This window comes from Macaca fascicularis, chromosome 15 (genome assembly GCF_037993035.2).
Source record: "Macaca fascicularis isolate 582-1 chromosome 15, T2T-MFA8v1.1".
Lineage (NCBI taxonomy): Eukaryota > Metazoa > Chordata > Mammalia > Primates > Cercopithecidae > Macaca > Macaca fascicularis.
The window spans coordinates 49,730,544-49,744,241 of NC_088389.1; the positions used below are offsets into that span (position 1 = coordinate 49,730,544).

A 13,698-nucleotide genomic window follows, 5' to 3' on the forward strand; every position below is an offset into this window, starting at 1 on the left:
TTAGTGTCAGATCCCACAAATCAAAGGGCTTGGTCCCACAAGACTCTCCCCTTTCAGATGCCAGATGGAAATGGGGTTTCCAGGACACTCCCACCTCTGCCTAGTGGACTGCATATTTTAGCATTTTTAAGATCCCCCTCAGGTTCAACAATTTACTTTGACAAATAATAGAACACAGGAAAGCACTTTATTTGCTGTTAGTATTTATTATAAAGGATAAAACTTAGGTAAAACAACTGTAAAACAAAAATAAAATTCCAAGGCTCCCCAGCCATCTAAATGAACCCCTCCTATCGGCCAGGGCACTCCAAAGTTAACCTGAAAAACTGGTTCAGGCCATGATGGGAAGAGGTGTCAGGCACGCTTCATTATCCCTCCCTCCCTTTTGGAGTTCAGGAAAAGCCAACCAACATTTGACATCAACAGAGACCTTAAGTCTGATAAGAAACATTTACAGACTATTCTCTCTGAAGCCTGCTACCTGGAGGCTTCATCTGCATGATAAGACTTTGGTCTCCACAACCACTTACAGTAACTCAGACATTCCTTTCTGTTGAAAATAACTGTTTTAACCAATTTCCAAGCAGAAAAAATTTCAAGCTATCTATAACCGGGAAGGCTCCCTGCCTTTGAGTTGTCCCACCTTTCTGGACTGAACCAATGTGTCTTCCATGTATTGATTGATGTCTTGATGTCTCATATCTCCCTAAAATATATAAAGCTATGACTATGCCCTGACTGCTTTGGGCATATGTTCTCAGAATCACCTGAGAGCTGTGTCACAGGCCATCAGTCACTCATATTTGGCTCAGAATAAATCTCTTGAAATGTTTTATAGAGTTTGACTCTTTTCTTCAACACAACTCAGGAAGTTGGAGCCTCCATGACCTCTCTGGGTGTTCCACCCTCCCAGCACTGGAATCTCCCTCAACCCTGTTACTTAGAGGTTTTTTTTTTTAATGTAGACATGATTGATTACATCATTGGCAGCTGGTGATTGCACTCATTCTCCAGTCCTCTCTCCTCTTCCAGGAGGCCAATGAGTGGGGCTGCAGTTCCAGTCCTCTAGTCATGGCATGGTCTTCCCAGTGTCCAGTCCCCATCCTGATGCTATCTTGGGGCCCACCAAGAGTTACCTCATTAGCATAAACTTCAGTATGGTGTAAAGGGCTTTTTTATGAATAATAAAACAAAAGAAGCCCCTATTAATCTTATTCAGGAAATTTCTAGGGTTTTAGGTGCTCTGTGCTATGAACTTGGGACAAAGGCTAAATATATATTTCTCAAGATACCACGTACATAAAGGCAGATTTAAAGGCATAGCATAGTAATTCCATTTTCTGCAGGTACCATTGCTATTTAGAAAGAACTTTCCTGTATTTCTCTTCTTTGTTCCCCACCAAGCCCTATTCAATATGGGTGGAGTAGTATTAGCCCAGCAGGTACATCAGTCACACCCATAGTTTAGATAACTTGCTAGGTAGCCATGGTTATGAATTTTTAAAAGTGTACCCCAAACAACTGAGGCTCATACACACCACATTCATAACAAGAAATGGCATTTCTTTTGAAAGGAAGAAGGGCAGAGATAAAATAATGAAGTGTGAAGTTGACTGGGATTTGCTGGTCAGCATTCTTCATTTGCCTGGGCTGGGCCTGGGAGCGGATAGGGAGCAGGAGAGTCAAGAGGACTTTAGGATCCCAAAGAAGTTATGCCTCAGATTGAGGAGAGGAGAACTGGCAAAGCTTACAGTAAGGGCTCATCCAGAGCTGCCAATGAATGGTTTGGGCCAAAGGCCACGAAATGTTCTTACCTTTATGTAACAAATCTTGGTACTGGGCATTCATTTTAAGAAAAAAAAAATGTTTACATGATATCTACAGCAACTTCCTTGAAATAACACAAAATTGAAAACAAATGCGTATTTAAATTACTAGAGGACTGACTATGTTGCAGTATTTGATGAACTCTGCCAGAAAAATTGTCGATTTGTACCAAAAATGCAATAAAAAATAAAAATTATACATCAACATGGAAAATGTTTACAACTGGGAATTAAGTGAAATAGCAGATTATAAAAATTTATGTGTTCTATGATTGCAATTATATAAACTAAGATAGGATGAGGGATATAGTAAAAATAAATTGTTTTGATGTCGTGTTGGGATTAGAGATAATTTTTCTCCTTTAAAATATCCTTATTGTTACTCCTTTTACAATAAAAATGTAAATAGTATTATGAATACAAGTTCTGTGTATCTCTAAGCACAATTTCTGTATCCTAACAGTTCGTGATGAGGAGGATAAAAGGTATAAACAAATTTTATTAACCTAAAAATATATCTATGAGTAAAATTAATTTTTGGCTTCTTTTTTCTTTGCAGGTATCTCATGAAAATGACTATAAAACTTCTTGGCAAATGGGAGTACTTTGGAATATTTAGGGGAAATTGTCCGATAGGAGACAGGACTAAAGTGCAGCTCCCACTTGGATAAACCAAACAGCATGTGGAGACTCACGTTGTGAATTTTTGCTCCAAGAACTCCCTCAGGAAAATACCAGAAGAACCAAAAGAATTCAGAGACCCTTTGAAAAAAGTGACTTGCCACTCCAAACTCCATGAGACAGCTAAAAAACTGTGAGTTCCCAAAGTGTGAGAGGAGGGGAAACGTCTGCCTCTGAACACACATTGCCACCGGGGAACCTGCAAATCCAGGTCATGGGAGAAGGATTTAATCATACCTAGAGTTGAAAAGGATTTAAGGAGCTGGGTGAAATATAAACATAGAAGAAGCAGTGGGAAGAGCCCTATAGGCACTCCCAGTCTCCAGCTTCAGCCCAGAAAAGCCATTCCTGGCTTTATCTCACAGGGGTCCTTGGAGGAAGGCAGCTAGTGGAATTCAGGAGGGGACACGGGGTGAAGAAAGCTTCCAGTGGAATTTTGTAATAATTTTGACTGAGCACAAATTTTTCTGAGCAGAATCTAGCAGTGGGGAGAGGGGAAATAGGGGCACAAATGGGAAGTGCAGATATGAGTACAGAAACTGCAGCCAAGAGTGTGGGTGGAGGGGTAGGGGTAAGGGGTGAGGCCTTAGAACCATGCTTGCTTTCTCAACAGGAAGACTTGTAGCCTGGGGCAAGATCTCAGCCCTGCTCCCCAGCTGCCTGGATGTAAACTTGGTGCTGTTAGTGAGGCATGGAGGGAGTGAGACTGGCCTTGTTGCATGAGAGCTGGGTGAGGCCTATCACTGCCAGCTTTCCCCTAGTTCCCTGGTGACCTGCATGGTGCAGCAGAGGCAGCCAAAATCACCCTGAGAACATAATTGCATTGTCCTGTGAACCACCCCCCATTCCCCACAGTAGCCACAGCAAGCCTCGCCCAAGGATAGTCTGAGCTCTGACCCACCTAATTCTGCCCCCACCTAATCATTTTTCTCTGCCTGCCCTGGTAGCCAAAGACAAAAGACATAAGCTCTTGAGAGTTCTGTGGCCCCACCCATCACCTGAGAAACCCGAGTACTTATCCTGGACAATATAGGGCAAGTGTATATGCCCCTTCTACCACTGCAGCTAGTGCTGTCTTGAAAGTGCCACCTCCCGGCTGGAGGCCAACCAACTTAAGCCATTACAGCAGCTCATACCAGACAACCCTGATCCAAAGAAGAGAAAACCACAGCTAATTCCATCACCTGCACCACCCTGGCTAACCAGAGGTCCTGAGTCTGTCCTTGTGACAGCATCACTGCTAGCATAACCAGCATTTGAGAAAAACAGGACACTAAACAAAACTACAGCCAAGGACTCCCACAGAGTCCACTTTATGCCCCTGCTACCTCCACTGGAGCAGGTGCTGGTATCCATGGCTGGAAGACCTGAAGACAAACAGGTCTCTTTGCAGGACTCTTTGCAGACATTCCTCAGAACGAGCCCACAGCCTACTAGCCTCATTGAGGGGCTAGACCCAGAAGAGCAGTAACAATCACTGCAGTCTGGCTCTCAGGAAGCCCCATCCCTGTGGGAAGCAGGAGAACACCACATCAAGGATCACCCTGTGGGACAAAAGAATCTGAACAGCAGCCCTTGAGTTCTAGATCTTTCTACTGAAACAGTCTACCCAAATGAGGAGGGACCAGAAAAGAATTCTGGCAATATGACTAAACAAGTTTCTTTAACACCCCTAAAAGATAACACTAGCTCTCCAGGAATGGCTCCAAACCAAGAAGAAATCTCTGAATTGCTAGGTAAAGAATTCAGAAGGTTGATTATTAAGCTACTCAGGGAGGTGCCAGAGAAAGGTGAAAAACAACTTAAAGAAATTTAAATAAATACAGGATATGCATAAAAATGTCTCCAGAGAAAGAGATATTATAATGAAAAGACAATTACAACTTCTGAAAATGAAAAACACACTTAAAGAAATGCAAAATATGCAAGAAAATTTCGACAATAGACTCAAGTAGAAGAAAGAACTTCAGAGCTTAAAGACAAGGCTTTCAAATTAACCCAATCCAACAAAGACAAAGAAAAAAATAATTAAAAAAATAAACAAATCCTCCAAGAAGTTTGGGATTATGCTAAACCACAAACATAAGAATAATTGGTGTTCCCAATGAAGAAGAGAAATCTAAAAGTTTGGAAAAATTCTTTGAGGGAATAATCGAGAAAAGTTTGCCTGGCCTTGCTAGAGATCTAGACATCCAAATACAAGAAGCTCAAAGAACACCTGGGAAATTCATCACAAAATATCATCACCTAGGCACATAGTAATTAAGATTATCTAAATCAAGACAAAGTAAAGAATCTTAAGAGCTATGAAGTGAAAGCATCAAGTAACCTATAAAGGAAAACCTATCAGATTAACAGCAGATTTCTCAGCAGAAACCCTACAAGCCAGAAGGGATTGGGGTCCTATCTTTGACCTCCTTAAACAAAATAATTATTAGCTAAGAATTTTGTATCCAGCGAAACTAAGCTTCATAAGTGAAGGAGAGATAAAGTCTTTTTCAGACAAACAAATGCTGAGAGAACTCACCACTACCAAGCCAGCACTACAAGAACTGCTAAAAGGAGCTCTAAATCTTGAAACTGTCCCTCAAAATATACACAAAAATAGAACCTCCTTAAAGCATGAATCTCACAGGGCCTATAAACAATAACATAATGAAAAAAAAAAAAACCCAAACCCACAAGGTCTTTAGGCAACTAAATGAATAGAACAGTACCTCATATCTCAATACTAATGTATAATGTAAATGGCCTAAATGTTCCACTTACAATATACTGAATGGCAGAATGGATAAAAATCCACCAACCAAGTATCTGATTTCTTCAGGAGACTCACCTAACACATAAGTACTCACATAAACTTAAGGTAAAGGGGTGGAAAAAGATATTCCATGCAAATGGAAACCGAAAGCAAGCAGAAGTAGCAATTTTTAAATCAGACAAAACAGACTTTAAAGCAACTATAGTTAAAAAAGACAAAGAGGGACATTATATAATGATAAAAGAATTAGTCCAACAGCAAAATAGCACAATCCTAAATATATATGCACCTAACAATGGCCGGGCGCGGTGGCTCAAGCCTGTAATCCCAGCACTTTGGGAGGCCGAGATGGGCGGATCACGAGGTCAGGAGATCGAGACCATCCTGGCTAATACGGTGAAACCCCGTCTCTACTAAAAAAAAAATACAAAAAACTAGCCGGGCGAGGTGGCGGGTGCCTGTGGTCCCAGCTACTCGGGAGGCTGAGGCAGGAGAATGGCGGGAACCTGGGAGGCAGAGCTTGCAGTGAGCTGAGGTCCGGCCACTGCACTCCAACCCGGGCGACAGAGCGAGACTCTGTCTCAAAAAAAAAAAAAAAAAGAAATTAAAACAAACAATACAAAAGATAAAATAAAAAGCTGATTCTTTGAAAAGATAAACAAAATTGATAGCTCATTAGTGAGATTAACCAAGAAAAAGAACATCTGAATAAGCTCAATTAGAAATGACATGGGAGATACTACAACTGACACTACAGAAACACAAAAGATCATTCAAGGCTACTATGAACACCTTTATGCACACAAACTAGAAAACCTAGAGGAGATGAATAAATTCCTGGAAATATACAACACTCCTAGATTAAACCAGAAGGAAATTGAAACTCCGAGCAGACTAATAACAAGCAGCAACATTGAAACACTAATAAAAAAAATTGCCAACAAAACAAAGTTTAGGACCAGATGGATTCACAGCTGAATTCTATCAGACATTCAAGGAAGAATTGGTATCAATCCTACTGAAACTATTCCAAAAGATAAAGAAGGGATCCTCCCTAAAAAATTCTATGAAGCCAGTATCATCCTAATACCAAAACCATGAAAGGACATAACAAAAAAAGAAAACTGCAAACCAGTATGAACATAGATGCAAAAATTCTCAACAAAATACTAGCTTACTGAATCCAACAGCATATCGAAAAGATAATCCACCATGATCAAGTGGGTTTCATATCAGGGATGCAAGGATGGTTTAACATACGCAAGTCAACAAATGTGATACACCACATAAACTTAATTAAAAACAAAAATCACATGATCATCTCAATAGATACAGGAAAAGCATTTGACAAAATCCAGCATCCCTTTATGATTAAAAAATTGGCATAGAAGAGACATACCTTAAGATAATAAAAACCATCTATGACAAACCCACAGCCAACATTATACTGAATGGCAGAAAGTTGAAAGCGTTCCTCCTGAGAACTGTAACAAGACAAAGATTCCCACTTTCACCACTTCTATTCAGCGTAGTACTGGAAGTCCTAGCCAAAACAATCAGACAAGAGAATAAAATAAAGGGCATCCAAACCAGTAAAGACAAAGTAAAACTGTTACTGTTCACTGATGATATGATTGTGTACCTAGAAAAACCTAAAGACTCATCTAAAAAGCTCTTAGCTCTGATAAATGAATTCAGCAAAGTTTCAGGACACAAAATCAATGTACACAAATCAGTAGCACTGAAGTATACCAACAGTGACCAAGTTGAGAATCAAATCAAGAACTCAACCCCTTTTACAGCAGATATGGAAATAAATAAATACAACACAACACAACACTTAGAAATATACCTAACCAAGGAGGTGAAAGATCTCTACAAGGAAAACTGCAAAACATTGCTGGAAAAAAACAGACAACACAAACAAATGGAAACATCCTATGCTCATGGATGGGTATACTCAATATTATAAAACATGACTATACTGCCAAAAGCAATCTGTAACATTCAGTGCAATTCCTATCAAAATACCATTATCATTCTTCAGAGAACTAGAAAAAAACTATCCTAAAATTCATATGGAACCAAAAAAGAGCCACATAGTCAAAGCAAGACTAAGCAAAAAGAACAAATCTGGAGGCATCACATTACCCAACTTCAAACTATACTATAACACTATAGTCACCAAAGCAACATGGTACTGGTATATAAACAGACGTGTGGACCAATGGAACAGAATAGAGAACCCAGAAGTAAAGCCAAATACAGCCAACTGATCATCAGCGAAGCAAACAAAAACATAGAGTGGGGAAAGGACTCCCTGTTTAACAAATGGTACTGGGATAATTTGCAAACCATGTGTAGAAAGATGAAACTGGATCCTTATCCCTCACCTTATACAAAAATCAACTCGTGATGGATCAAAGACTTAAATCTAAGACCTAACACCATAAAAATTGTACAAGATAACATCAGAAAAATTCTTCTAGACATTGACTTAGGCAAAGACTTCAGGACCAAGAACCCAAAAGCAAATGCAACAAAAACAATGAAAAATAGATAAGACTTGATTAAATTAAAATGCTTTTGCACAGCAAAAGAAATAGCAGAGTAAACAGACAACCCACAGAGTGGGAGAAAAATCTTTGCAAACTATGCATCTAACGAAGGACTAATATCCAGAATCTATAAGAAACTCGAATCAGCAAGGAAAAAACAAATAATCCCATCAAAAAGTGGGCTAAGGACTTGAATATACATTCTCAAGATATACAAATGGCTAATAAACATATGAAAAAATGCTAAACATCACTAATTATGACAGAAATGCAAATCAAACCCATAGTGCAATAAATACTACCTTACTCCTGCAAGAATGGCCATAATTTAAAAATGAAAAAAAAATTGATGTTGGTGTGGATGTGGTGATAAGGGAACACTTTTACATTGCTGGTGGGAATGTAAACTAGTACAATTACTATGAAAAACAGTATGGAGAGTCCTTAAAGAACTAAAAGTACAACTACCATTTGATCCAGCACTCCCATTACTTGACACCTACCCAGAGGAAAGTAAATCATTGTATGAAAAAGACACTTGTACACACATTTATAGCAGCACAATTTGCAATTGCAAAAAATATAAAACCAGGCTAAATGCCCATCATCCAATGAGTGGATAAAGAAAATGTGGTGTGTATATACTATGGAATACTCCTTCAGTCATAAAAAGAAATGAGATAATGGTATTCACCACAACCTGAACTGAGTTGGAGACAATTATTATTATTATTATTATTATTTTTTTTTTTTTTTAAGACGGAGTCTCGCTCTGTCGCCCGGGCTGGAGTGCAGTGGCCGGACCTCAGCTCACTGCAAGCTCCGCCTCCCGGGTTCCCGCCATTCTCCTGCCTCAGCCTCCCGAGTAGCTGGGACCACAGGCGCCCGCCACCTCGCCCGGCTAGTTTTTTTTTTTTTTTTGTATTTTTAGTAGAGACGGGGTTTCACCGTATTAGCCAGGATGGTCTCGATCTCCTGACCTTGTGATCCGCCCATCTCAGCCTCCCAAAGTGCTGGGATTACAGGCTTGAGCCACCGCGCCCGGCCGGAGACAATTATTTTAAGTGAAATAACTCAGGAATGGAAAACCAAACATTGTATGTTCTCACTTGTAAGTGGGAGCTAAGCTATGAGGGTACAAAGGCATACGACTGATACAATGGACTTTGGGGACTCAGGAGGAAGAATGGGAGGGGGTGCAAGATAAAAGACTACACGTTGGGTACAGGGTACACTGCTTGGGTTATGGGTGCATCAGAATGTCAGAAATCACCACTAAATATCTTATCCATGTAAGTAAACACTACTGGTTCCCCCCAAAACTATTGAAATTTAAAAAACAAAACAAAACAAAACAAAAAACAAACAGCTAGAAGAAATCTGTGTGACAATGGTTTCAATAGGAAGTGAAGGAATGAAATTGGAGTTAAAGAAGACAAGAAGGCATCAAGACCTCAGTGTTGCCAGAGGAAGGACTCTGATGCTGGCAGAAGCAATCTACCATGTCCCTGAGTCTCCCTACATTTTTTTACTGGGCATGTCAACAATGCAAGGGTCTGGCCACTCTTTACCTGGGCCATTTCATAGAGTCGTGTGTGCAGTCATAAATCTTGAGAATGGATGTTTGTCACCTCAAACCTCATGTTGAAATTTGATCCCCAATAGTTTAGGCGGAGCCTATTAGGAGGTATTTGGGTTGTGGGACAGATCTCTCCTAAATGGCTTGGTGTCATCCTCATAGCAATGAGTAACTTCTTGCTCTAGTTTCCATAAAACTTCCCCCAAGAACTGGTTGTTAAAAGGAGCATGGCACCCCAAAACTTGCATCCCTTCTAGCCATGTGATCTCTGCACATCCCCTTCACCTTCCACCATGAATGGAAGCTTCCTGAGGCCCTTACCAGAAGCAGATACTAGTGCCATGCTTTTTGTACAACCTGCAGAACTGAGCCACATAAGCCTTTTATAAAAAAAAAAAAAACAAATTATGTGGCCTCAGGTATTCCTTTATAGCAACACAAATGAACTAGCACAGCATCTTACCCCAGACAAGGCACAGGCTTGCTTCCACTGACTATAAAAGCAGTGAATCCTTTAATTTCAGTGTTCCCTTCCTATAATGCAACCCATAGCATGCTCAGACATGCCCAAGGCCTCTCTCTGTCAGTTTCACGAGACTTGGAAGAGTGGGCATGGGGAATCAGCAGATACAAACCAACATGAAATTGTGGCTACTCCTTTTGCCACGAGAAATAAAGTCCTTTGTCTCTGAAAAAATATTGTTGTCAAATTCAAACCTCTATCTGGGTGGGTCTGACTCAAAATATAGGCCATGCAACATTCCTGACCTTGTCTTGAAAGGTCCTGGTGCTGTAGCTCATAAGCAAGGCAGATTCCAGAGCTTCTAAGCTCAGAACTGAGCCTTTGTGAGAAACACTTTGACAATTATGCATTAACATGACATGGTCAGAAAAGACAAATCATTTCAAAAGTGAGCCCAAGTCAATAGTTACTTGACAGATACTTGAAACTCTGTGCATTGATTTTGATGAAATTTTTGCAGGGACAACTTGAGGTAGAAAACTGACAGTAAATTGAACAAGGATGTATGTATTAAAGGATAGAAAAAGAGTTGTCTCAGCAATATTTGGGAATTTGACTGGTTACCTAATAATTTAAAATATCTTACACATCAAAAAGTGTTTCTATATCACAATTAAAAAGAAGGATAATGTTTCCATGCTTGTACTAGTTGGTACTTGCATTGCTGTAAGGAACCTGAGACTGGGTAATTTATGAAGAAAATAGGTTTAATTGACTCACAGTTCACAGGCTGTACAGGGAGCATGACTGGGGAGGCCTCAGGAAACTTATAATCATGGAAGAAGGTGAAGGGGAAGCAGACATATATTCACATGGCTGAGCAGGAGAGAAAGAGCAAAGGGGGATGTGCTAGACACTTTTAAACAACCAGGTCTCATGAGAACTCACTGTCATGAGAACAGCAAGAGAGAAGTCCGCCCTCATGATCCAATCACCTTCCACCAAACCCTTCCTCCAACACTGAAGATTACAGTTTGATATGAGATTTGAGTGGAGACACAGAGCCAAACCATATCAATGCTTATTAACACTGTACATGCTGTAACCTTGTTGGTGCTAATATATAGGCAATTAAGGAAAAATAAAATGCTTTGCTACTCAGGTTGTTACTTTTACTTACTCAATTGATGCTGTGGGAGAATAGATGAAGTCAGTACTTATCAAATTGCCCCATCTCACCTACCTTCCCAGGAGTATCAAGTGACACTTTTACTAAAGGCACTGACACAGGCTTAGGGGAATGTGCCAGCTACCCAAAGGCTCCCGTTACATTCAGGAGCGGGGTCAATACCATAGCAATTGAGCAGGGATTCAATGCTTGAATTCTGTCTGCCAGTGGCCTCCTGATATATCTCAATAAGTTCCTCCTTAGCAATGCTCTCCCTTTGGTCCATGCCCACCATTTATTTGCATCCATTCCCAGAAGCCTCAATTTATAGTCCCTCTCTCATTACCATTGCCGATTAGGTACTGGGCAATGTGTTGGTCCTACAAGACCTACTAAACAAATTTCAGAAAATGAGATTATTTGGCCAAACCAACCAAGGCATTTGCCTCGCTTCTCTTTTCCTCAGCAGTGAGTAATAATAATTCCACAAATATAGAAAATAAATATTATTAAGATATAGATCTCTGGAGATAGATTATTGATAGAAGAAAGTCTTTTAAAAGAAGACCTTAATGTTTTATTAGAAAGCTTACAACACTAAAACACTAAAACAACTATTCCCTTTCAGCGGCTGCACAAGTAAAGTCATCTTGAAACTATTTTTAAAGGATAATTTAACCTCAGCATCAAAATTTAGTACTCGAAACCTCTAAACAAATAGTAGAGATGAAGTTACAGCAGTATGTTTACTAGAGAAGGATTTGGGGTCAACTTTTGAAATAGAAGTGGATGCCATCATGATAGACAGGCATGGCATTCTTCCAGCATTGTTTAGAGGTATGACCAGACGAACAGGACACCCCATCTTAGCACATGCTGCTCCTTCTTGCTTGCCATCCTCTCTCCTCTTCTTCCTTGATACCTGGCTAACACACCCATTTGACTTGGAAGACCTGGCTTAACTCTGGATCTAGAGTTAGAAAAAAAATTTGAATAACTTTTTAAGCTTACATAGCTAGAAAGTGGCTGGGTCAAGACAAACCTAGATTTGACTCCAAAACCCATAATTTTATGCTCTGTGCTTTACTGCCTCTTATTTCAACTATAAACTACCTCCCCACGGATTTCTGTGTAACTGTCATCCTTTCTGTTCTCTAGGAAAGGGGGAACATATTCCAAGCTCCTGCTGGAAGGGGCGTCCGGGCCTGCTTGAGCCAGCATAATTCATTTCTTTCTCTCTGTGATATGGTTTGGTTGTCTCCCCACACAAATCTCATCTTGAATTGTAGCTCCCATAATTCTCACGTGTTGTGGGGGAGACCCCACGGGAGATAATTGAATCACAGGGTGGTTTCCCCTATACTGTTCTCGTGGTATTGAATAAGTCTCATGAGATCTGATGGTTTTATAAGGGGTTTCCCTTTTGGCTTGGCTTTCATTTTCTGTCTTGCCTGCTGCCATGTAGGATGTGCCTTTCACCTTCCACCATGATGGTGAGGCCTCCCCAGTCATGTGGAACTGTGAGTCCATTAAACTTCTTTTTCTTTATAAATTACCCAGTCTTAGGTATGTCTTTATCAGCAGTGTGAAAATGAACCAATACACTCTCCTACTCCTAATAAAAGTAAAAATGGAAATGAAAAACAGTTGAATATTGTGTCACTAAATGTGATGTGAAAGCTCAACTAATGGCTCCCAAGGAGTTTCTTAGAATTGTCAACTTGAAGTTCAGCCATTGGAAGGCACATTCAGGGAAGAGGTTTTGACAGAGTCGAAAACTTGTGTCAAACTTTTGACACAGCACAGTCTTTTGACACTTGTTTGTGGCCTCTTTCAGAAAGACAGACCCAGTGCCTGCCCAGACTCCTTAGTAATAAGAAGCAGAACTTTTAGAATCACTTGATGGAGAAAGTTCGGCATGGTGCTTAAAACTGATGTCTTTCACATCCTCTAGACTTGGCTTTGAATCTGTGCTCCCTGGGTAGGTTACATTGAGTCAGTTATGTAACCTCTCTGAGACTCAGTTTCTTCCTCTGTGAAGTGAGAGCAGTATCCCTTGGAGGACTGGCTTGAGACTAAATGAAATAATAAACCACAGGAGATACAGAGGGGTTATGGAACTCAACCAAAATGACTTAGGCCTCAAAGCCTGTAGGTGGCAGTTTCAAGATTTGATCTCAAGCAGCCTGACTCTAGGTCCCTCCCCACCTCCCCTCTGCCTTATAACCACCTTGCTATGCAATGTGATAAAGGTTATAATGGGTCATTGCCTGGCCTAGAGGGAGAAGACAGGAAGGACCTCTAACCTAGACCAAGGAGAAAAGGGTCACAAATAACTTTTCAGGAGTCATAACATCCAAGCAAGAAACTGTGAGTTAGACAAAGAAAGGGAGGAATGTCAGTGGTGGAAAAGGGGGATATTGGGTGATGAGGGTAGGATGGCAGAGAATGTTCTAGGCAGAAGGAATAGTATGTACAAAGAAGTCAAGAGAGAGCATGGCATATTTGGGTTGCAATTCATAGCTGGCTAATCAATATGTTGGAAATTGCTGTGCAGGTGCCTTCTGTGTCAGGGCTATTACACTGAACAACTTTTGCTTTGTGCATAGAGCCTCTTGAGCACTATGGTGCGTGACTTGTGGCTTCCTATAGTGCCCTTATA

General features: G+C 40.4%; 1 long non-coding RNA gene across 2 annotated transcripts in view; it reads left to right on the plus strand.

The window, feature by feature from the left end:
- LOC102138910 (uncharacterized) overlaps nt 1-13,698 on the plus strand; it is a 508,925-nt gene that overhangs the window by 444,325 nt on the left and 50,902 nt on the right. For both annotated transcript variants that reach the window (XR_284535.4, XR_010581725.1), the window contains exon 2: nt 2,386-2,640. This is a non-coding gene — a long non-coding RNA (uncharacterized lncRNA). The remainder of the gene's footprint in view (nt 1-2,385; nt 2,641-13,698) is intronic.